Genomic DNA, 25,202 nt, shown 5'->3' with positions numbered 1-25,202 from the left:
TAGAAAAGAAAACCAAATTTTTGGAGGAGATATTCAAGCAGGTTGCAGAAATTTGCATAAGTAAAGAGAAGCTAAATGTTAATAGCCAAGACAATAGGGAAAATGTCTTAAGGCATTGGAGCCGTCTTCATGACCCATCACAGGCCCAGAGGCCTAGGAGGAAAAAAATGGTTTCCTGGGCTGGGACCAAAGACCTACTTCTTTGTGCAGTCTCAGGACATGGTGTCCTGTGACCCAGCTGCTCCAGGTCCAGCTATGGCTAAAAGGGGCCAAGGTACAGCTTAGGCCATGGCTTCAGAGGATGCAAGCTCCAAGCCTTGGTAGCTTCCATGTATTATTGGGCCTGTGAGTGTGCAGAAGACAAGAGCTCAGCTTTGGGAGCCTCTGCCTAGATTTCAGAGGATGTATGGAAATGCCTGGATATTCAGGCAGAAGTCTGCTGCAGGGGAGGAGCTGTCATGGAGAATCACTACTAGGTCATGGTAGAGGGGAAATATGGGGTTGGAACCCCCCCATACAGAGGTACTGTTTAGTGAAGCTGTGAGAAGAGGTCCACTGTCCTCCGGACCACAGAATGGTAGATCCACTGACAGCTTGCACCATGCACCTGGAAAAGGCTTGCACACTTAACACCAGCCCCTGAAAGCAGCTGCTGGAGTTAAACTCTGCAGATCCATAGGAGCAGAGCTTCTCAAGGCCTTGGGAGCCCACCCCTTGCATTAGCATGCCCTTGATGTAAGACCTGGAGTCAAAGAAGGTTATTTTGGAGCTTTAATACTTACTGAGTGCCTTCCCAGGTTTCAGATTTGCATGAGGCCTGTGGTCCCTTTGTTTTGGCCAATTTCTCCCATTTGGAATGGAAACATTTACCCATTGCCTGGACTCTCACTGTATCTTGGAAGTAACTGACTTGCTTTTGATTTTACAGACTCATAGGAAGAAGGGACTTGGATTGACCCAGTTGAGACTTTGGACATAGAGGGAGGTACCAGGTGGGAGGTGATTGGATGGTGATGACAGTTTCCCCCTTGCTGTTCTTATGATAAAATTCTCACAAAATTTAATGGTTTAAAAGTATGGCACTTCTCCACCCCCTTTCCTTCTGCCTTATGAAGAAGATACTTGATTCCCCTTCACCTTCTGCCATAATTACGAGTTTCCTGAGGCTTCCTCCAGCTATGCAGAACTGTGATTCAATTAATCCTCTTTTCTTTATAAAGTACTCAGTCTCAGAGAGTTCTTTATAGCAGTGTGAAAACAGACTAATACAATAGCTTTCCTGTATCTTGCACCACCAGATAGTGAATTCCTAAAGAGCTTCTTATTTGAAAAGCAGACCCCCAGGTCATTGAGAACAGGACCTTAGAATCAGATCATCACAAGCTAAGGCCCACTGTGCAATTTTCTACATATGCGATTCAAGCAATTGCTCTAACCGCTCTAAACTTGCTCATTTCCTCTTGTAGAAAATGATGGTAATAACTGTACCCATTGCATTGTCTTTTCAGGAGTCAATGGTACTCAGTAAGTGTAGGTCTTTAGCTCTTTTTTTTGTGGTTCTTGCACACTGTAAGTGCTCAATAAATGTGTGTTATGCCAAATCAAATCTTACGTTTTCCTTCAAATTCTTTTATCTTTCTTTTTCTTCTATTTTAGCTTGATTCCTTTAGTTTTGTCACCCAGATACTGACACATTGATCATGAGGGCTATTTTAAATTATTTATATTCACCTTTGGGTCCTCCAAGAAAACAAACAGCCAGCTACATCAAATTTTGCCCAACAGCATTCTGTCTTTGTCAACATAGGGCAAAAAAGGCGACTATGGAAGTTTGTAAAAGAATTTTTTTCTGGTGACTCATCAGCAAAGGAGAGAGAAGCAAATATCAAACAGAAAAGTGAACAATCAAAATAAGAAACAAACTGTGGAGTTTCTGAGTGTTCCTTAGGATAAAAAAGACATCGAGTGAAGGAATGATGATGCCATTATCTGCAAGATTCATCCAAAATGGAAACTTTTCTTATAAATTTCCAGAAAGTAATTGAAGAAAATGGTTATGAGTGGTTTTCATACAAATTAACTACCCAACTGCCCCAACTCCTCTCTTGAATTTGCAATAGAGGTTTATTTCCTTATTATCAGTTATTTTTCACCTCTTTAGATTATTATAAGGTTAACTTATTAGGTTAACCTTTAAATACATTACAACTCTACATCACCATCTCAATGTCTTCATCTGAAAGAGTTATTGCATGATCAAAGGAGCATGACTCACTATGCCTTCAAAGACATCCCAAATTCACCTGACTACTGTATCACTTCTGACCTGGATTGCAAGAGCCTCCTAAATCTTTCCACTCTTGCCTTCTATAGTTGATTCTTCACTCCATGGCCAGTGTAACATTTAAAATACACAGCTAAATGGTAAAGACAGTGTATTTCACGTGTATATTTTATCACAATTTTTTTAAAGTATAAAATAATTTAAATGTACAAGTAGGCTATTATCTTTAAAATAAAATGCAAACTCCTTACCAGTCTCCAAAGCCCAACACGATTAAGTTTCTGACTTTCTGTTTGACCTCATCTCCTGTTACTTTTTTCCTCACTTGTTTCGAGTCATTTCTCAAATGCACCAAATGGGAGCCAACTAAGAGCTTTTGGTCTCCTTGTCCTCTCTGCTTGGAAGAGTCTGTTTCTGGATTTTTGCATGACTCATGCTTTTGATAATTCAGATGGCTGTTCAGAGAGGCTTTTCCTAAATGCCCTCATTAAATGCCCCCTCCCTACAACTTATTTTGCCTTACTTGAATTTATTTTCTCATTATTATTTATTTTCTGGAGTTAATTAGTGAGCTACACGTTGATATTTTCTGTGTCTCTGCACTTGCACATAAGCTTTGTGAAACTCTATCACCACAGCCTAAAGCAATGCATGGCATATGGTGGGTGCTCAATAAATAGTTTTTGAATGAATTAGGAATATAAAAAAATGTTTGTAAAGCTCTTAGGAGAGTATTGGTTACATGTACACATGCAGAGAGTTAATTATTTAAAAGTTATGCAATTTGAAATATAATGTGAGATCAGAAACAAATTGTGTAATGAGATACAACTAGGGTAGGATGACCTCCACTATCAGGCTAGGAAAAGTATCAAGATGCCAGTAGGTTGAGAAAAGAGGCCATTGAAGATTTCTCCATTTATATTCATTCCTATATGAACTGATTCTGCCAAGGTTATGCAAAATTCTACCAGACATATGCCTTTATATTTGTAGATGTTGGCCAACCCTGGTGCATGGATTAAATTTAGCAACATAGTCTGCTTATGTATATCTAAGAGGTAGCATGCAATTGAGTGTAGCTTCTGCCCTGGAATTGACTGCAATTCTGCTATCAGGAAACCAGACACTCAGACTGTCTTCGAGGCCAAAGAAAGTTCATCCCAGCAACCCAGACCTTCCTGTTTTATGTAGACACTTCAGAGTTGGACATTGAAGGCATTTTGGGACAATGCTCAAAGCCTCAGAAAATAGATTTCTATCATCCAAGAAGAAAGAGTTTACTTTTTTTTTTCAGTTGTGAGCCTGTGAACTGAAATACTTCCTGTATTGCCACCATGTTTTCAAGCTTGTGATCCGTAACATGCAGACAGAAACTATTATTTTAATTTGCATTTCTGGAAGACAGTGCTGACCTAGATTTCCTTGTAGCCCATAGTCTGTGTGAAGAAATTATTTTGGTGGCTGTTCCCTTAGCCCCTGAATATAACTATCTCAGTCTGAGACAGAGAAAAAGAACAGGTAGGAAAAAAAATTGGCCTGCCCTTCTGCTAACTCTGGAAACCAAATGTTTTGTTTCTTTGAAAACAGTGTCTCCTAAGTCCTTGTCAGAGTGCTCAAAGTAGCTTTATGTAAGTTCTGGAGGTTGTCTTTAGTCCAAGGTCCAAGGACTGCAGTTCAGTGCTTGCAAGATCAAACAAAGGTGCAGCGGAGATGCTGTGAAGTTCAGCAAGTCACCCTGGGGATAGAACCAGGTAGAAGACTGTGAGAAAAGCTTTTGATATTTTAAAAGATATTAAAGTAACAATTCCTGGAGATGTGAAGTATTTAAGGGAACTCTTGAAAAATTCCTTCTCACTACACAGAATGGTAGGAATAACATTCAAAACAAGAAGCATTCTTTTTCACACTGCTGATAAAGACATACCAAAGATTGGGCAATTTACAAAAGAAGGAGTTTCAATTTGACTTACAGTTCCATGTGCCTGGGGAAGCCTCACAACCATGGCAGAAGGCAAGGAGGAGCAACTCACATCTTATGTGGATGGCGTCAGGCAAAGAGAGAATGAAGAAGACACAAAAGTGGAAACCCCTGATAAAACCATCAGATTTCATGAGGCTTATTCACTACCATGAGACCAGTATAGGGGAAACTGCCCCCATGATTCAGTTATCTCCCACTGAGTCCCTTCCACAACAAATGGGAATTATGGAAGTACAATTCAAGATGACATTTGGGCGAGGACACATCCAAATCACACATTTCTTCAGAGAAGTTCTGTTTTTACCTTCATCAACTCCTCCAACTCTAAGGGAAAAAGAAACCCAACTAAAATTTGAGATCCCAGCACCTCATAAGGAGATCTAAAACTTTTATTCTAGCCACATAATTGCTTTGAGTTTATGTTCCTTTGTTCACTAAGTATTTATTAAGGGCCTGCAATGTGCCTGAATGGGATGGGAAGCAAAACTGGAATTTCTATCAGAGTTTACTACAGTCTTATTTCAAAAGAGTGTGTGCCTTTGCTTTCTTATACTAGTTGTGGAGAATGATTTGAAGAAGTATATCAGGAATCTTCTCCTGGCATGTGAAATCTGGGCATTATGGAGCCTGGAAGAGTAGCATTGTATTTCTGTTTCTCCCTGCTTCTATGATCGCTTCTCTAGACCAGCACCTTCCTAGGCACTTGCAAATGTTAAATTCAATGACACCCTTCAGGAACATTTCCTCCTTGCTCCAGTACACTTTCATAGCCCCAGACATTCTTCACAACATGGCAGAAAGAATATGGGTTTTGGCATTAGACAGAGACAGTTGCCAATATTGGCTGGTCTTCAGAGGCTACCACTTATGTGCTATGTGACTTTAAATAATTTAGATTTGAGTCGATGCTCCTCTGCTTCCAGTGTATGAATTCTGGCTGCATATGAATCTTATTCTTATCAGTATACTGAAATTACTTTTTCAAACAAACATTTATGGAGTCCCAACTCTATGCAGGCCTTGAAAATGTAAAGCTAAGTAAGAAACATTTGGCTTTGAGAGAGCCAGATGAAATTCTGAAGGCAGTTGTCATGACAGTCCTGTCCTGTGTGGTTAGTGGAATCAACACTGATAGGAAGTAACAATTTACAGTGTGATGTGTAGGAAAGAATCTCTAATTCCTCCATTAGTCAAGATGGCAAGAGGGGCTGAGGTTGGGGAGAGGTGAGCACAGGATAGATTGTGCAGGAGTTTATTAGGTGGACAAAGTACAGAAGGACATTCAAGGCTAAAAGAACAACATGCTCCAAGATGTTGAAGGTTGAGCAGCCTGACATATTTGAAAAACAGCAAGTATTTGAGATTGGATTTAGTGTTTGCCCTTATTTCCTATGTTTCTCAGGATTTCACTCTAGCCACTGTATTTATAATCACACACCTACAGGTTTGTAGTTGTTAATTTACTTGTTTATTCAATAAATGGTTTTGAGTATCAACTATGTGTTAGGCAGCACAGCAAGTCTGATCCTATTGGTATAGTCAGATCTCATCCTTGTGGTCTTAAGAGGTGACTGAATAATAGTAATTAAATAAATACTCCAAAGTTTTAAATAATATTTCTGCTGTGCCAGAAATATTTTATTCTAGAAGTCACAATCATTCTAGCAAATTCTTAATGCACAATCATGCTAGCGCAATAAGCATATTTTGAAACAGACCTCTGCCCATTTATACATTGATCAATGAGTGAAGCTAACAGGGACCTTTCCTAGAGGATTTTACAGGAGATCAACAAATTACCAAGTATTAATTATTAAACATTTTTATAAAAGATAGAATTCTCAAGAGCAGCAAAAATATCGTACTCTTCCAAAGTCCCTTCCACAGTGATTATTTCTAATCAGATCATGGCATTTATTCAAGCAAGACACATCAAGGCTGTACACCAAATATGTCTACTTCCCAGTCTCCCAACATGATGAGGAGTCCCAGAAAACAAGGACATAAGAGATTGTTCTTAGCTTTTGCTTAACAGAAATAAGCAGCTAAAGTGTAACCCTCTCATGTGTGAAGCATTGAGATGTTAAAAACTCCTCCAGTTGTGTCAGCCTGACACTGTGGAAGTGACAGCTAATGATAAGTTATGTGTGCTCTAGAGAGACAGAAATGGCTGTCACCATGGCAATGGTTATCATGGTCAGACTTTGTTCTTGTTTGCAATGGTGAACATACCTTCCCATGGCCCCTCCCTTCTGTGCTGCCTACTTTAACCCCATATACAAGATATACACACCGTTCCTGAGGCAAATATCGGCAGAACAGGATCACTAGCTGACTGTTTATGCCTTAAGAGAATCTGTATAAACAGCTCTTCTAGAGGTGTATGTTTCTTTGCAGCTATCCAATAATTTAGAATAGAAGATCCCTGCCTTTTAGACCCCAAGGACTGCAGGGGAACTGAGTTGACCTGAGAAGTTATTTAACAAACATTGAGTAGAATTAGGATGTAGACATGGGCCTCAGCCCAATAGCCAATTCTGTCTCTGTAAGCTAAGTAGCCCCTGCTCACCTGTCTTGTACCCAATGTCATATAAGTTATCAAGAAGGGAGGCTCAAAAACAAGGCCCATGTGACCCCACAAGACCAGCCACTCTCTTTAGCAAATGAAGCCTTGGAGAGTCATTAAGGGCAATCTAAATATACTCATTTTCCACCTAATTTATTCATTTAATTATTCATCCTTTATTTCTCTTCAGTTACTATGTGTTAAGCACTGTGTGAGTTCCTGAGGATGCAATGATGACTTCTCTACGTTCACACTTTAGTATGAAAGGAAGGTGTATAAACAGCCATCTTTGATATAAAAAGAACCAGTGCCATAATTTATTTAAAAAAACATAAAATTGACATTTACTATGTGCCAAGCATTATGCTAGACAGTGTGGATAAGCTCAGAGTTTAGTAGAAAATGTATTACAAAAGAAAGACATGTTGTTATTGTTATAATGGAACATTAGAGGTACACCAACAAAAGTATATGAAGTGTAAAATAGTCTCCATGAGTAACTATTATCCTTATTTAGAGACAATCAGAGAAAACCTGCTGAGAAGGCGACATCACATTCAATTTTAAGAGATGCTTACAGATTCACAACATGGACTGTGGGGAGAAGCCTATTTCAGCATATGAAAGACACAAATTCAACAGGTGGTTGCATTGTTTTACTCCTCCAGTAAACGTGGTGGGAAAAGGCAAACCTTGCTCACACAGTACAGAATATTTGGGATGTTTTTTTGTAGATGAAGGGGAAAGAGAGGGCTTAAAGATGGAGAGAGATAATATTGTAACTCTATTTTAAAATAATCTCCGTGGTGGAAGAGTGGAAGTTGGACTGCAGAGAATGTCCCTTCTCCTTGGCCACAGAGGTTCTTCCAATTTCCAAAACTGCCCACTTAATACAATTGAAAACAGTGTGAATCTTTTCTAGGATGATTTTATTCTGAAGCCAAGGAAGACATCTTCTCTTTCTTCTTGCATTGTTAAGTTAGGTTTACATAGCTGGTTCTACAATGTCTTCTGCTATATGGAGCAAGCCTGCCTACTGTAAAATGAACTAAAACAGTAATACTAAGAGAATAGTAGGGGTGTCAGAAAGAGAGAGAAAAGAAGAAATACACAGAGATAACTGAAATAGTTCTCGCAGTTCTTGTATCTGGATCCTGTTGAGTATAAAGCCAGCCCTATCTCCGTCCATGGTTTCCTTCCTGTTTAAATAATTTGAGTTGTGTCTGTCACTTGCAGCTAAGGGCCTTGACTCACACAGAAAGGTGTGGCTCAACTGATAAGCAGAAATCTAGCAGCCAGCTAGAATATAAAAGGCATTCTAGGCAGACGGGCCAGCATTTCTAAAGACCAGTGGGTGTGACTTTACATGGTGAGATCTCAGTGCTGTGAATGGAAGAGGAAGAGGCAAGTGGAAAGGTTGGAGAATTGAGCAGGGACCAGGACATCAATGACTTTGCAGATTATATGAAGATCTAGGACTTAACCCTATATATAGTTCAACATTTATCAAACTGTTACGGCAAAAGACTCATTTTTCTTTTTAGCTTTTATTCTTTCACAGGCCAATCTTTTTGTAAAAACACATTAAAATGAATAATTTGGAAAAGAAAATAGAGATATGGTACCCAAATCTTCAATTATGAGATTAAACTACACAAAACCATTATTTCAGGTAACTATACTTATTCTTCATTTCTGTACTTATCTTGTTGCAGAATGAAAATAAACAGGTGCAGTCCAATGCCAGTCCAAAGACCACACTTTAGGTGACAGTGAAGGAGGTAGCACAGAGTCATTGAAATGTTTTCAATAAAACATTCCAATGTTTTTCCTTTAAATTTTAGCCTCTTACAATGACTATACCCAAAGTATATAGATTAACACACATGTCTTTAATGATGTATGGCAAGCTCTGCCCAGAATGCTATCCTGTCTAAAATTTCAGGGCCTTGAATGAGCACATGGAAGGCATGCTGATAAAAAGCTGATGACACGAATTATTAGGTCTAACTAACACTGGGAATGACAGCTTTAGCATTTTATCTTTTTAACTGTTAGAGCAGGCCCAGAACGGAATGAGGTGACTTGTGAGATGGTAACTTTCTTCTTGACACTGGCAGTTGAAATAGAAAGAGACTGAAAGGAGCAGAGAGAGAGAGAGAGAGAGAGAGAGAGAGAGAGAGAGAGGATGTACACACACGTGCACAGGCACATTTGCTAGAGGTGAAAATGGAGTACCTACTGGAGGTCTTTTCTTGGTTCTTTTCATGAACCTGACTGATAAGACACTTAGTCAAGCATAAGGGGAGACAAAGAAGGATGCCCTGCCCTGTAAGTCTCCCGGGTATGTGACCTAGGTATCTGTAATTATTATCTCAGTACTGGAAAGCATGGGCAGTGATCTGTGCCTCCATTACCTGGTAATGTGAAATAGACCCTTTTCTATTTCAGAACCAGTGCTTCATGATGACCTTTCTGCAGTACATTTCCATTAAAATTATAGTTTATTCTGTGGTGCATATTCTATGTTAAAAAATACATCCTGAAGGGCAAATAAATACCCATAAGCCCCAGAGATTGAAACGAAAATCTTCTTTGAGTGAATTTTGAAAAAGATATATTCAAAACTCCACATGCAAAAGGAAGGATTCTCCACATGGGGTTATCAAATACCATCCCTCTTGTACAGAACTAATCATTAAAAGAAAATGATCTCTCTACCTGTCTCCCCCTACTCCTGAAGCCTGACTGATTTCCTCAGCCATAAGCTGTCAGATATATTTTTTGGAGTCATCTCTGAGGATGATCTTGATTGAGTTAATCAATCAATTTCCCACAGTGCTGATATTTCAACTTCCCATTAACGGCTTTAGCAGTAAGGCACATAATTAAACTCCCTGCACACCAATAAACTACATTACTGCACTAGAATATACAATCTATTTCTCAAAAATTGTCTGTTAGTTAAATGTGTCGAAAAATTTCAGATCATTTTTGGTAAAGGTTCAAAATATTAATAATAACATCATCACAATCTACTTTGTTTACTGTTAGACAATATGCTAAATATCTGACTGTGTTATCTATATTATCTGATTTAATTCTAATAGAAACTCAGTTAAGCATTTTTTCTCATCAACTTATTTCTAGAGATATGAAAACCCACACACAGAAAGATTAGGTAACTTGCCCAATGTGAAAAAATTAAAATCTAAGTAGAAATGCATTGTAAATTATAAAACTTCCAAACCATTGTAAAGGAAGAATAAGTGAATAAAGAGAATGGAACATTCTAATAGAAGATAGAAAAAAAGGAGAAAATAGTGAAGAAAAAGTTCAACATGTGATGAGAGAAATACATCCACACTGATCAGTGACCATTATAAATATATGTAGAGAACTAGTATCCTTTTTATGAAAACATTAATATCATATCCCCAAAGTATTGAAATGCATCATTTAAAAATATGCCTGGAAAATACATAAATAAGGTTGATATGGCTCTGTTAATATCAAAATAATTACTTGTGGCCAAAAAAAGAAATGTTAGGAATAAATATAAAGTAATGAAAGAAATAGTTCAGCAAATATATATATCAAGGTTGAACTTGTGTATACCTCACAAGTCAAAATGTAAAAAGCAAATATTAGAATAAGAAAAAGAAAGGGGTAATCAAAAATCCATAATCATAGTGAGAGATTTTTAATAGCCTTCTTTTTGTAATATATAAATCAAGCAATCAAAAAACTAGTGAGGATAAAAAATTGAACAACAAAATATAGAGTTTAACAACAACAAAAAAATAAAATTGAAAGAAAAGAGGCTAGATTGACATAAAAATTAGACAAGCATACTATGCTCAATTATACAGGGATCATTTTCAACAATTACCTGAAAACTAGTTCACAATATACTTAACAAAATATCAAGCAATTCCTATCATATGGATCACATTTTCTAATGACAAAGCAATACTTAAGTAATTAAGAAAAACAATTAATAATCAGTAATTATTCTAATATTAATAGAGCCACATCAGCCTTATTTCTTCTTCTTCTATCAATATTTGCTTTTTATATTTTGAGTGTTGTTAGGTGTACACAAGTTCAACCTTGACATATATTTTTGCTGAACTCTTTCTTCCATTATTTTATATTTATTCCTAACATTTCCTTTTATGGCCACAAGTATTAATTCTAAGAAAATAAGAATTCTACTGCAAAAGTTATTTGGAAAATTTAAAATGTACTTCTAAATAACTCATGGGTTGTGGAAGATATAATATTTAAAACTGAAAAATAGTGAAACCATTGCATGTCAAAACTTCCTAAATGCAGTTAGGTCAGCTAGGGGTAAATATATAGTTTTAAATGCACGTATTAGAAAAAATGAAAGGGTGACATCAATGAAATAAGAATACAACCCAAGATACTAAAAAATGAGCAACCAAATAATCCAATAAAGTAGAAAGATAAAAATAATAGTTATGAGAGTGAAATATATAAAATTTCAAACAAGGGCCTTGTCTCTTGCTGCAGTCAGAGTTCTGAGTCTCATCTTCACTGTTCTGTGTCCTTTTCTCATAAAGGCCCAGTCTCTATGGCCCTGTGACCTCCTGGTACGGGAGATCCACAGCTAAGACACCAGGACCCCCTTGAAGCCTATAAATGGGAGTGTTGACATTTAGGGATGTTGCCATAGAATTCTGTCTGGAGGAGTGGCAGTGCCTGGACACTGCACAGTAGAATTTATATAGGAATGCGATGTTAGAGAACTACAGAAACCTGCTCTTCCTGGGTATTACTGCCTCTAAGCCAGACTTGGTCACCTGTCTGGAGGAAGAAAAAGAACCTTGGAATGTGAAGTGATGTGAGGTGGTAGTTGAACCTCCAGATTTTTTGGTGCTTCTGAAGACCATTTTGAATATTTTTAAAGAAAATTTGGGTTGGTGGGCCAAGATGGCAGAGGAGGAAGAGTTCTCGAGCACAGTCCCCAGCAAGAGTGACACAGAAGGCAAGTGATCTCCACATTTCCAACCGAGGTACCAGGTTCATTTCAATGGGACTGGTTGGACAGTGGGTATAGCCCAAGGAGGGCAAACCAAGGCAGGGCAGGCTGCTGCCTCACCCAGAAAGAGCAACTGGCCAGAGAATTGGGGGCTTTTTCCCTCTGGCACCCCAGTTCAGATACTGTGCTTCTCCCATGACATTTGCAACCCGCAGACCAGGAGATCCCCACTGAGCTCAAAAGCGCCATGAGATACTCGCACAGATCTGAGCAGCAGCTCTGGCTGGTGCTGTGGGTTGTCAGCACAGATCTGGGTGAACGTTTTGACTAGCACTGAGAGTACCAGCAGGACGGAGCTTCCCACTCCCCAGAAAGAGGGGGAGCTGAAAGCAGGGAGACAGGTGATATAGCTCGGTGGGTCCCACTCCCACAAAGACCAGCAAACTGAAGCCCTCTCACTTGAGAGTTTCGCAGCCAGCACATCAGTTGGAGCTCAACCTGGGACAATCGAGCTCAGTCGGGGAAAGTGTATCAGCCATTCCTGAGGTGGTTCTAATTTTACCTGTGTAAACAAAAGCCAGAGGAGGGTTACACAGCAGCTGGACTGAGCCCACGGCAGCCCAGAAACATCTCTGCAGGCAGACAAGGAACAGATTGCCTCCTCAAGTGGCTCCCTGACCCTCCTATAACCAAAAAGATGCCTCATACAGGAGAGCTCTGGCTGACCCTTCTGGGACAAAGGTACCAGAGGAAAGATCAGGCAGCAATCCTTGCTTATCTGCAGCCTCTGTGGGTGATTCTAGACCCAGGCAAGCAGGGTCTAGAATGGACCTCCAACAGTCCTGCAGCAGAGATGCCTGATTGTTAGACAGAAGAGAAAAAAACAGAAAGAAATAGCTTCGATATCAACAAAAAGGACTTCCACTCAGAGACCCCATCCGAAAGTCACTGACTTCAAAGATCAAACGTATAAAAATTCACGAAGATGGGAAGAAACCAGCACAAAACAGATGAAATCACCAAAAATCAGAACGTATCTCCTCCTCCAAGGGATCACAACTCCTCACCAGCAAGGAAACAAAACTGGATAGAGAATGAGTTTGATGAATTGTCAGAAGCAGGCTTCAGAAGGTGGGTAATAAACTTCTCTGAGCTAAAGGAACACATTGTAACCCAATGCAAAGAAACTAAGAACCTTGAAAAAAGGTTAGATGAAATGCTAACTAGAATAACCAGCTTAAAGAAGAATATAAATGACTTGATGAAGATGAAAAACACAGTATGAGAACTTTGTGAAGCATACACAAGTTTCAATAGCTGAATCAATTGTGCAGAAGAGAGGATATCAGAGACTGAAGACCAACTCAATGAAATAAAATGAGAAGGCAAGATTGGAGAAAAAAGAGTGAAAAGAAATGAACAAAGCCTCCGAGAAATATGGGATTATGTGAAAAGATCTAATCTGTGTTTGATCGGTGTACCTGAATGTGATGGGGAGAATAAATCCAACCTGGAAAACATTCTTTATGATATTATCCAGGAAAACTTCCCCAATCCAGCAAGGCAGGCCAACATTTAAGTCCAGGAAATACAGAGAACACCACAAAGATATTCCTCAAGAAGAGCAACCAAAGGCACATAATCGTGAAATTCACCAGGGTTCAAATGAAGGAAAAAATGCTAAGGGCAGCCAGAGAGAAATGTTGGGTTATGCACAAAGGGAAGCCCATCAGACTCACAGCAGATCTCTTGGCACAAACTCCACAAGTCTGAAGAGAGTAGGGGCCAATATTCAACATCCTTAAACAAAAGAACTTTCAACCCAGAATTTCATGTTCAGCCAAATAAGCTTCATAAGTGAAGGAGAAATAAAATCCTTTATGGACAAGCAATTGCTGAGAGATTTCATCACCACCAGGCCTGCCTTGCAAGAACTCCTGAAGGAGGCAATAAACATGGAAAGGAACAACCAGCACCAGCCACTGTAAAAACGTATCAAATGGTAAAGCCAAGCACCAAATGAAGAAACTGTCAACTAATGGGCAAAACAACCAGCAAGTAAGAAAATGGCAGGATCAAATTCACACATAACAATATTAATGTTAAGTGTAAACAGCCTAAATGCCCCAATCAAAAGACACAGACTGGCAAACTGGATAAACAGTTAAGACCCATTGGTGTGCTGTATTTAGGAGACCCATCTCACATGCAAAGACACTCATAGACTCAAAATAAAGGGATGGAAGAAAATTTACCAAACAAATGGAGAGGAAAAAAAAAAAAAGTCAGGGTTGTAATCCTAGTCTCTGATAAAATGGACTTTAAACCAACAAAGATCAAAAGAGACAAAGAAAGGCATTACATAATGGTAAAGGGATCAATGCAACAAGAAAAGCTAACGATCCTAAATATATATGCACCCAGTACAGGAGCACCCAGCTACATAAAGCAAGTTCTTAATGACCTACAAATAGACTTAGACTTCCACACAATAAAGTGGAAGACTTTAACACTCCACTGTCAATATTAGGCAGATCAACAAGACAGAAAATCAACAAGGATATCCAGGACTTGAACTCAGTTCTGGACCACGTGGACCTAACAGACATCTACCGAGCTCTCCACCCCAAATCCACATAATATACATTCCTCTCAGAAGCACATTGCACTTACTCTAAAATTGACCACATAATTGGAAGTAAATCACTCCTTAGCAAATGCAAAAGAATGAAAATCATAACAAATAGTCTCTCAGACCACAGTGCAATCAAATTAGAACACAGCATTAAGAAACTCACTCAAAACCAGACAACTACATGGAAACTGAACAACTTGATCCTAAATGATAACTGGATAAACAAAGAAATGAAGGCAGAAATAAAGATGTTCTTCAAAACCAATGAGAACAAAGACACAACATACCAGAATCTCTGGGACACATTTAAAGCAGTGTCTAGAGGGAAATTTATAGCAGTAAATGACCACATGAGAAATGAGGAAAATCTATAATCAACACCCTATCATCAAAATTGAAAAAGCTAAAAGAGCAAAATCAAAAAAAATCAAAAGCTAGCAGAAGACAAGAAATAACTAAGATCAGAGCAGAACTGAAGGAGATAGAGACACAAAAAACCCTTCAAAAATCAATAAATCCAGGAGCTAGTTTTTTGAAAAGATCAAGAAAATAGACTGCTAACCAGACTAATAAAATGGTAAAGAGAGAAGAATCAAATAGATGCAATGAAAAATGATAAAGGGGATATCACCACAGATTCTACAGAAATACAAACTACCATCAGAGATCACTACAAACAACTCTATGCACATAAACCAGTAAATCTGGAAGAAATGGATAAATTGCTGGACACTTAAACCCTCCCAAGACTAAACTAGGAAGAAGTTGAATCCCTGAATAGACCAATAACAAGGTCAGAAGTTCAGGCAGCAATTAATAGCCTACCAACAACAACAAAAAAGGTAAAGATTAAAAAATAATTCAAACAAAGATGCAATAGGGGACTAAAACAAGTAGACTTGTTTTATCCAATAGAGTGATAAAGTGAACCCATCCTAGACAACAGTTATCTGTAAATTGTAACAAATTCTCATAAACAGCATTTGGCTATTTATTAAAGGACAAAACACTGGAGATGCAGTGGCAGTGGAAAAATCCATAACTGAATATTCTAAATACCATTATGCCAATAAATCTTAAAACTGAGAGAAACTAAACTGTTTCCTAGGACAACAAAATTAGCCAAAACCATTTCAAAATCAGAAGGAAAATTAGATTATATTTATAAACGTTAAAGATATTGAATAGTTAAAATAATTTAGTATACTTAGCTCTATATAAATAATTAGTTTAAAGTGTCTGGAGGATTTTAAAGAAATTTTCATAGAGTAGTTGATCTCAATTTTATTAAAATTACTTCAGAATTTTTTTTTTTTTTGAGGCGGAGTTTCACTCTTGTTACCCAGGCTGGAGTGCAATGGCGCGATCTCGGCTCACCGAAACCTCCGCCTCCTGGGTTCAGGCAATTCTCCTGCCTCAGCCTCCTGAGTAGCTGGGATTACAGGCACACGCCACCATGCCCAGCTGATTTTTTGTATTTTTAGTAGAGACGGGGTTTCACCATGTTGACCGGGATGGTCTCGATCTCTCGACCTCGTGATCCACCCGCCTCGGCCTCCCCAGAATATTTTTTTTAAAAAGAGGAGCTAAATGTCTTTGTAATAGGTTGAAGAGTGGTCCCCTGAAAATATTGGCAATTCCTAATCCCTGGAACCTATGAATATTACCTGACATGGCAAAAAAGTGAGTATGACCTGAATATGGCAAGATATGTGATTAAGAATTTTGAGAGGAAGGGTTTATCCTGAATTATTTGGCTGGACCCTAAATCCAATCACATAGATCTTGAGAGAGAGAGAGAGAGAGAGAGAGAGAGAGAGAGAGAGAGTTGAAATAGAAGAATCTAATTTTCATTTCGTGTGTAAAAGCTTACACGATTGTGATAAAACACGTTATATAAAATCTAATATCTTACTCATGTAAGTACACAGTTCGGTAGTGTTTGGTAAATTCACAGTGTTGTTCGACCAGTCTCCAGGACTGTTTTGTCTTGCAAAACTGAAACTGTACTCGTTAAACAACAAACAACAACTCTCTATTACACCCTCCCTGAGCCCTTGGCAGCCTCCACTCTGTTTCATATTTCTACGAGTTTCACTACTCTTGGTCCCTCCTGAAAGTCGTTTTTGCATCTATGTTCATCAGTGATATTGCAAGGTATTGCTATCAGGGTAATGGTAGCTTCATAGAATGGTTAAGGAAGAGTCCCTCCTCCTCAATATTTTGAAATAGTTTCAATGGAATTGGAACCAGCCCTTCTATGTATAACTGGTAGAATTTGGTTGTGAATCCATGTGGTCTAGGGCTTTTATTCATTGATATGTTTTTTATTGCTGATTCTATTTCAGAGCTCAATATTGATCTTTTTTCAGTGTTTCAATTTATTCCTGATTCAGTCTTGCGATATGGTGTGTTTTCAGGAATTTATCCATTTTCTCTTGATTTTCTAGTTTGTTTGCATGCAGGTGTTCCTCACTGTCTCTGAGGATCTTTTCTATTTCTGTGGGATTGAGTGTAATGTCACCTGTGGGGTTTCTGTTTGTGTGTATTTGTATATTCTCTCCTTTTCTTTGTTAATGCTAGTGGTCCTTAAATATTGTTTATCCTTTCAAGTAATCAACTTTTGATTTTCTTGATCCTTTATATAGATTTGGGGGTCTCAATTTTATTCAATTCTTCTCAGATTTTAGTTATTTTCTTCTGCTACGTTTTGGGTTAGGTTGTTATTGTTTTACTAGTTCTTCAAGGTATGATGTTAGATTGTTAATTTGAGACTGTCTAACTTTTTGAGCTAGGCATTTTAGCACTATAAACTTTCCTTTTAAAAAGGCAGTGGCTTTTGCTACATCCCAGAAATTTGGTATATTGTGTGTTTGTTTTAATTTATTTCAAATTGTATTTTATATTTGCCTTGATTTTATTGTTCACCAAATGATCATTCAGGAGCAAGTGGTTTAACTTTCATGTAATTGTGTGGTTTTGAGAGATCTTTTGGTTATTGATTTTTAGTTTTAATCCATTGTGGTCCAAGAATAAATATGGTTGGTATGATTTCAATTAAAAAACTTATTAAGACCTGCTTTATGGCTGAGCATGTGGTTGATTTGGAGTATATTCCATGTGCAGAGCAGAGGAATGTATATTCTGTGATTGATGGAAGGAGTATTCTGTAGATATCTATTATGTGCAGTTGGTCAAGCAATCAGATTTATTTTTATAAGAAAGAGGCCTAGACAGTTTTGAGACAGAAAGAGGGAGGTGAGGTGACCACAGAGGCAGAGATTAGAGTGATATGACCGCAAATCAAGAGCTGCTGGTAGCCACCAGAAGCTGGAAGAGGCAGGAAGCTAATTTTCCTCTAGAGAAGAGGGAGCATGACCCTGCCAATGCTCAGTTTTCATACTTATTCATTTCTGTTGTTTTAAGCCACCAAGTTTGTGGCAATTTGTTACAGTAGCCACAAGAAACTAATATAACAGTAGCTCATCCATTATAAAAGTATAGTAAACTTTTGATTTCTAAATTGGACAAAGGCAGTATGAAAAAAAAATTAGGCAAACCTTCACGTGAATGAATATAATACAAAAATCCTAAAGAAATACCATGTTACTGGATTCAAACATGTTTGTGTGTGTGTATGTGTGTAGAATATATATCTACATACAAGAACTCTTTATTGATTTTCATTTATTTTTTCTAATACATTTGGAAAATTATTTTTGTTTTCAGCATATATGGGTATATATGTATAAATATACATAAAAACTTAAGAGTTGCACAAAAAGCGAACATAGAAACATGAAAGGCATAAAATTATTAGGATAATACTTAACTTTTTCAAAAATGAAATATGTCAGTTTTTAGATAAAAGGAATCATCAAATACCTAATCAATGAATAAAACAGACTCACTTGAAGGTACATCATAGAAAAATTTCAGAACACTGGGGACAAAAAAAAAAAAATCCTGTAAATTTCCAGAAGAAAATAAAAGATCATCGAAAGAAATGCTGACAACTAGAAGGCGATAGATAAGCATCTTCAAAAATCTAAAAGGAAATTATTTTCGTCTTAATATTTGATACTGAGCCAGACTATTAAACATCAGGATAGAATAAAAACATTTTTTGACATATAAGATGTCAATAAATTTATTTTCCATGTAACCTTTTCCTAAAAACTACTGAAGAATATTCTTTACAAAAGCTAGCAAGAAAATCTGGGGGAAAGCATACAACAGATACAGAAAACAGAAGATCACACATGAAAAGACATGAAGACAATCCCTGGAACGATTGTTTAGGGAAATTACAGAACAGCAGCTAGTCATAGAAGGAACTGGTCCAAAAAAGAAGCAAGTCAGAAGGCTCCAAGATAAACTCACTTAAGGAAGTAAAATAATGGAATCCCTGAGTATCTAATTATCTTAGGTTGAGATTGAAACACCTGACAAAGTTTGGGATTGAATTCTTTTTTTTTTGAGATGGAGTTTCGCTCTTGTTACCCAGGCTGGAGTGCAATGGCGCGATCTCGGTTGAATTCTGACAAGTATATACAAAATTGGCAAGCGAAACCTAGGTAATTAGTAGTTGTGAGGAAAACAAAAAGTTTTTCAGGAAACAAAGTTATTATAGGTGGATGGGCTGTGAATGGCATTTACATAGTCATAATATACAAACACTGAATATTATTGTTAACCAAAAGGATTATAATAAGAGAATGGGAGGAAGTGTAGGGTTTATGAAGGGTTGTAACTCTACAGAGAGCTAAGTTCTTACCTTCCATAGTGGTAGTTCAACTGATAATGTCTAAAACTAGAGATGTAAGAAATAGTAATTCAAGTATATTATTTTAAAACATAGGGCTATATACCCAAAAAATCAAGTAAAGGATTGAAACTTGCCTCTGAGGAAGGATAAGGGTAGGAAAGATGTGAGGGGTAGGAAAGCAACTATGACTTTAATTTAAAAAAAACCTTGTGGAAGTATTTGGCTCTTCAAACTATATGCATTTATAATTTTGTTACAAATTAAAACTAAATAATCAACTCAATGAATGCTCTTAAAAATCTGATAGAGCCAGACGCGGTGGCTCAAGCCTGTAATCCCAGCACTTTGGGAGGCCGAGGACGGTGGATCATGAGGTCAAGAGATCGAGACCATCCTGGTCAACATGGTGAAACCCCGTCTCTACTAAAAATACAAAAAATTAGCTGGGCATGGTGGCACGTGCCTGTAATCCCAGCTACTCAGGAGGCTGAGGCAGGAGAATTGCCTGAACCCAGGAGGCGGAGGTTGTGGTGAGCCGAGATTGCGCCATTGCACTCCAGCCTGGGTAACAAGAGCGAAACTCCGTCTCAAAAAAAAAAAAAAAAATCTGATAGAATTCAACACCATAAACATTTAATCATGGCAAACATCCTACAAAATGGCTAAACCACAAAAGTTTGCCATTGACAGGAATGAGGAGTGAACAGTGTCCCAGCTACTTTGGAGTGCTACTTGGCAATTCCCAGTAAAGCTGAAGTTCCACTTCCACAACTTTCTATCACAGATGAATTCTTTGGCATGTACACCAGAAGACATGTAAAAGAATGTTCACTTCAATGGTGCTGAATTAGTATGAAAAGGTTGACAATAGTGAAATAAACTACAAAGGCACAATGATAAATATCAAAAACATAATGCCAAGTGATAAAAGAGGCAAAAGAAAAGTCATAACACCATTTAGGAAAATTGTAAAACACACAAAGCAAAATATTTACATGTATGTATTTTACATTTTAAAAAATGTTATACAAAAACAATACAAAATATTTATGTATACATATATACATTTATACTTTTTCCATAACTTTTTAAAATTAAATTTCAAAATATTAAATATATTGAGATTCAAATATGTGAATCAAGAATTAAGGTATACCTTGTATTCAGCAACCTTATTCTTGGTCCTACGCTATTTTCCTAGCCTTATTTTCCCTTTGCTTCATCTTCTGAGAGTATCTTAAGTAAACTTCATTTTGCTACTTTACAAACAAACAAATGGGAAATTATGTGTTGTAATATTTATGTTTTTAACTAAAATATTTGTGTGATGCTTTATTTTTTAGGGTTCCAACCTCTGCTTAATTGACACACACACACACACACACACACACACACACACACGTTTATTGAGTCTAAACAACACATGCAATAAATATAATATCAGGTCAGTTTTCAAACTGTCCTACAAATGATCAGATATAATTTCTACTATTCAAAAAAATCTTAACAATTTATCACTTGTCAATTTCTGGCAAGTTCTATTTCCTCTAGTCTTAAAGAGTTTGCAAGAGTTCACACAAAGAAATTTCTTAGTTCATTGATCAAAATCTGCTTATGTTTATGACATATAAACATGTGCTGACCTTTGGAGATACAATAATAATGAGACAGTGACTATCCTCAAGAAGCTTGTATTCCAGTGGAGGCAACAGGCAAGCAAATAAATTAAATAATTAAAGTAATATGTTCCATCATAGATGACCTAACCCAGGCTAGAGGACAGATTAAAGACATCTGTAGTGGGCTGAATTTTGTTGCCCTCCGAAACATATTCAAGTACTAACCCCTACTACTTATGAATTTAATCTAATTTGGAAATTAGGTCTTTGCAAATGTTAAAAAACTAGGAGGAGGTCATATTGGCTTGGAATGGGCCCTAGCACCAGTGACTGGTGTTCTTGTAAGAGAGAGACACAGAGACACACAGCAAAGTTCATGTGAAAACAGAGGCAGAGACTGGAGTGAAATGAAGAAGGCATGCCAAAGATTGCTGGCAACCACCAGAAACTGAAGAGGCAAGGAAGAGCCTACAGATGGCCCTGAAGACACCTTGATTTTGAACTTCTAGCTTCCAAACTGAGAAAGAATAAATTTCAGTTGTTTTAAGCTACCCAATTTGTAGTAATTTGTTACAGAAGCCCTAGAAATGGCAGATAGTATCCTATGAGCGAAGACTTGAAGTCTGAGATCAGAAAGGTCCATAGGTGTTGTGCAGAAGGCAGTGGAGAAAGTATTACAGAGAAAATGACATAGAACAGAGGCTTGAAGGTGTGATGGAGCGCTAGGCCATTAGGGGAACACATCCATTACTACCACTGGAGTTCAGGGCAGATCTGCTGAGAGTTGAATTTAGAGAAGTACGTCTAGGACTAATTATGGATGGTCTATGTGGATATCATCCTTTGGGCTCCAGAGGGTCGTTGAAGTCTTCAATAGGAGCCTGAATTAACTTATTTGTGTCTCCAAGGAGGTCACTCCAATAATACAGGTAATGTACCATGATGACTTGAATTAGTCATCATAGAAATAAATAGAAATGGATGAATGTGAAAGATGCAGTGGTTTTCAAAGTGTGGTCTATGAATCAACAGCATCACTCGGAAATTTGTTGGAAATTTAAATTCTCAGACCTTATCGCAGAAACTCTGAAGCTGAGGCCAAGCAATTTGTGTTTTAACAAGCCCACCAAGTAATTCTGATGCATGCTAAAATTTGAAAGCCACTGAGCTATGGAAATTGGTGATTGGATGTGCAGATTGAAGGAGAGAAAAAGAAATAAGGATAATGTCCAATTTCTGGCTTGAGCAATTGGGCAGTAAAGAGAAAAATAAAAATCAAGATAAACAATGTGCAAGTGCTTTGTAAATTGAGTTCTGCTCACAGCCCACTGATACCTGGGCAGGGACCAGTTCAGTCTTGAGCAATCTCTGAACAGCAGAGTCTACCTTCAAAGCTCATGAAAATGTTAGAGGTTTTAAACTGTCCTCCACATTTGACTTTCCTCATTCTAACTTCTGTTGAAAATCAGTTTTTGCTTTATCAACAAATAGCGTTGCAGACAGAGTCCTTTACAATTCCATTTCAAATAAGGGTTCTGGCTTTGCTGCTGAGATAACACATGGGAAGGAGTTTCAAGAGGAGAGAGACTACATTAGTGAAAAGGAAGCAATCTCCATGAAATTGATCTTTCTTCTTGAACAATCTGTTTTTGGCTTTTAAATATGTCTCATAAATATTTTCTAGCCCAACATTTTTAGGGTCCTAAAATATGAGAACTGTATGAGTAATTATTTGTTTTAGTGACTAGCTCAGGTTTAGATAACAAAGCCTGGTGCAATAATGCACCTTTAAGGAGGTACTGCGTTACACAGACCTGAACAACACAAAAACCTCTTAAGACCTGGGTTCCCTTCACTTCATCAGTGTAGCCCATCAATGTCACATTAATCTTGAAGTGCCTAGAATAAAAATTTCATTAAGCTTCTTCCCTTGTTATGAATACAATATTGAAATGATGGAGAACTGTTATATGTCCTAATAGGGATTATCCCTTGATGAAGACTCAGTGGGAAAAATAAAGAAAGAGAATTTTATTCTTAGTATTTATTTTTCTTTTTTGCTTCCTTGAAAAATTGGTTGGAAAAAACTAAAGAAAGATTGGATAGAAAAGTGGTTTGGGGTTTGTAAATTCATTAGCAAGTGTAAGGTGGGAATAGTGTCCCTGAAAGACATTGCTTCCTTGGGCGAATTGGTCAAGCACATTGCAAGTGTATTAAGACAATGCTTAGGTTGGAGTTCTGAATGCAAAGGAGTGCTGCCGATAGGACTATAGACAGGGTCCACGCAAGGTCTCAGGGCACAGAGTGCAATCATTCCTTTGGGAGTGATAAGAATCATCATACCGGTGGCCATCAAAAGACAGTAAATGTAGCTCTAATTCAGACACCACTGGGTGTTCGCCAGCCCAGCAAATGCCAGGTGCTGTCTCAGCTTCCCTGTGGCTTCCATCCACTGATGATGGCAGTGTTCTCTTAAGAGGTGTGCAGGTGATCTGCATGCCTAGATCTCATAACCATGCTCCCTTCAGATCCAGCCCTCTTGTCTTAGACCAGTTTAAATGGGCTAAATCGACACACAGTTCCAGAGCTTGCTCTAATCCGCCCTCATATCTGTTCCCTCCTTTGCCTTCTCTCTATTCTCATGAATCACTTTTCCTCCCCCAGCCAGTGGGTAAAAAGGTCAGGCTCTTAAACAAAATGTTTTCCTAAACTTTTATCTGTTTCTTTAGTCTGTTTTCTTCACTTAGAGGCCCAGGTTTTCGAAATCTAAAAGGCAGAAAAGATTCATTTTCCTCTCTGTTATCTCTGTTATATGTTTTCTCTTTTCCTCACTTTTCATTTTGGGGTCTAGGCAAGCAATTGCTCAGACTAGCATAGTTTCTTGAATGAGAGGAAGGGAAAACTGGAAGAAAAGAATCTCCACAAAATCATAGCTAAGATTAAGCTGAACCATATGAAACTGCCAGTATTCTACCCTTTTTACTTAAAAAACAGCAATTTCAAATTGTTCAATTAATTTTTTAAACCATTTTCCACTACATAAAAGTTTATCAAAAGGCTTTACTATAGCAAAAATTACTATTTTAAAAAAGGTGTAACCAAACATAGTGTAAGCAAAGAATCAAGAAACTTTTAGTCTGCAAGTGGGTTCATTAAGGTAGAATTGGTCGAAAATAACTTACCAAAGAGATGAGCTGTATTGATCTTAAGGCAGGGATATGAGCTAACAGGGATACTCAGAACAGATTAGGTGCAGGAATGGCTTTAGTGGTGATGAATTGCTTGAAAGGCAAATTGGTTGAGTGAGAAATATGACTTTGCATTAATTATCAAAAGATGCAACCAGGCAACTGACAAAGGGAGTCTCACAGTTGCTCTGGGTTTGTGATTCTAACATGTAAATCTGTCTTCTTTTAGCAAGCATCATGGTATACTGGAAAGAACACTAGACCAAGAATTAAAAGACCTGATTTTTTATCCTAACTCTAACACAACAGGCTAGCAAAGCTTGGAAGACTAGCCAGGCTTTGTAAGTCTATATTGCAACATCTACTGACAAAACATGAAGGATCATCACACCTCTCCCACCTCCCTCACAGGACGATCGTCAGGATCAAATAAAATCATGTAAAGAAGGTATAAAAAATGCAAGTAATTCTTTCATTTATAGCAACTGCTCTTGAAGTTTCATTTAGACACTGTGTGACTTCATGTGTATTATTGATATCAAATTCAAAGAAGATGAAAATAAATTAAACTCATCTTCAGATGCCCAAAAAATGTCAATAACATTTCAAATATGAATGATAAAAGAGCCATTAGCAAAATCTCAAATTATTGCCCCAGGCTCTGGCTTGATAAATACTCTGTCTGGTTAGAAAAAAATATGATTTTGCTTACATCTTTAATCTTCTTCATCTCCTCCTCCTCATTCTGCTCTTTCTTCCTCTTTTTCTTTCTCCTTTCCTTTCCTCTCCTTCTTCATCTCAATTTGTTGAGCATTTCCTAAAGCCCAAATCTAGCATGTCTCTTATATAATCCTTCCCCTTTAATTATGCCTTGTTCTTTTTTCTATGCTCTTTCTGTTCCCTGATCAAGCCAGTTGTACGGAATATTTACTTCAAAATGTAAATTTGCATAATGCACATTTTTGTAAGTAATACATTTAATTGGAAGAAAACAGCCGGTGTCTAGAAAATTGACTTATCTTTTCCCCACACCAGAATCCCACATATACCCTGTGGTTTCTCCAGTCAGTGGAATTTTGGGGATCTATCATGGATTCAGGCCATTCCTGTAAACCTGACTCTCCCCTCAGGGGAGCTTGGCTTGGCTGGA

At 37.7% G+C, this 25,202-nt stretch overlaps 1 long non-coding RNA gene and 1 pseudogene across 1 annotated transcript in view; both read left to right on the top strand.

Annotated features, from left to right (window-relative positions):
- Positions 1 to 25,202, top strand: part of LOC141581487 (uncharacterized) — a 474,675-nt gene that overhangs the window by 239,098 nt on the left and 210,375 nt on the right. The gene's annotated exons all lie outside the window — the stretch shown is intronic.
- On the top strand, positions 11,485 to 12,402 carry LOC101045898 (zinc finger protein 98-like; annotated as a pseudogene).

This window comes from Saimiri boliviensis, chromosome 15 (genome assembly GCF_048565385.1).
Source record: "Saimiri boliviensis isolate mSaiBol1 chromosome 15, mSaiBol1.pri, whole genome shotgun sequence".
NCBI classification, from domain to species: Eukaryota; Metazoa; Chordata; class Mammalia; order Primates; family Cebidae; genus Saimiri; species Saimiri boliviensis.
The sequence above is the reverse complement of the archived record's forward strand: the minus strand, read 5'-3'. Positions and strand labels throughout refer to the sequence as shown.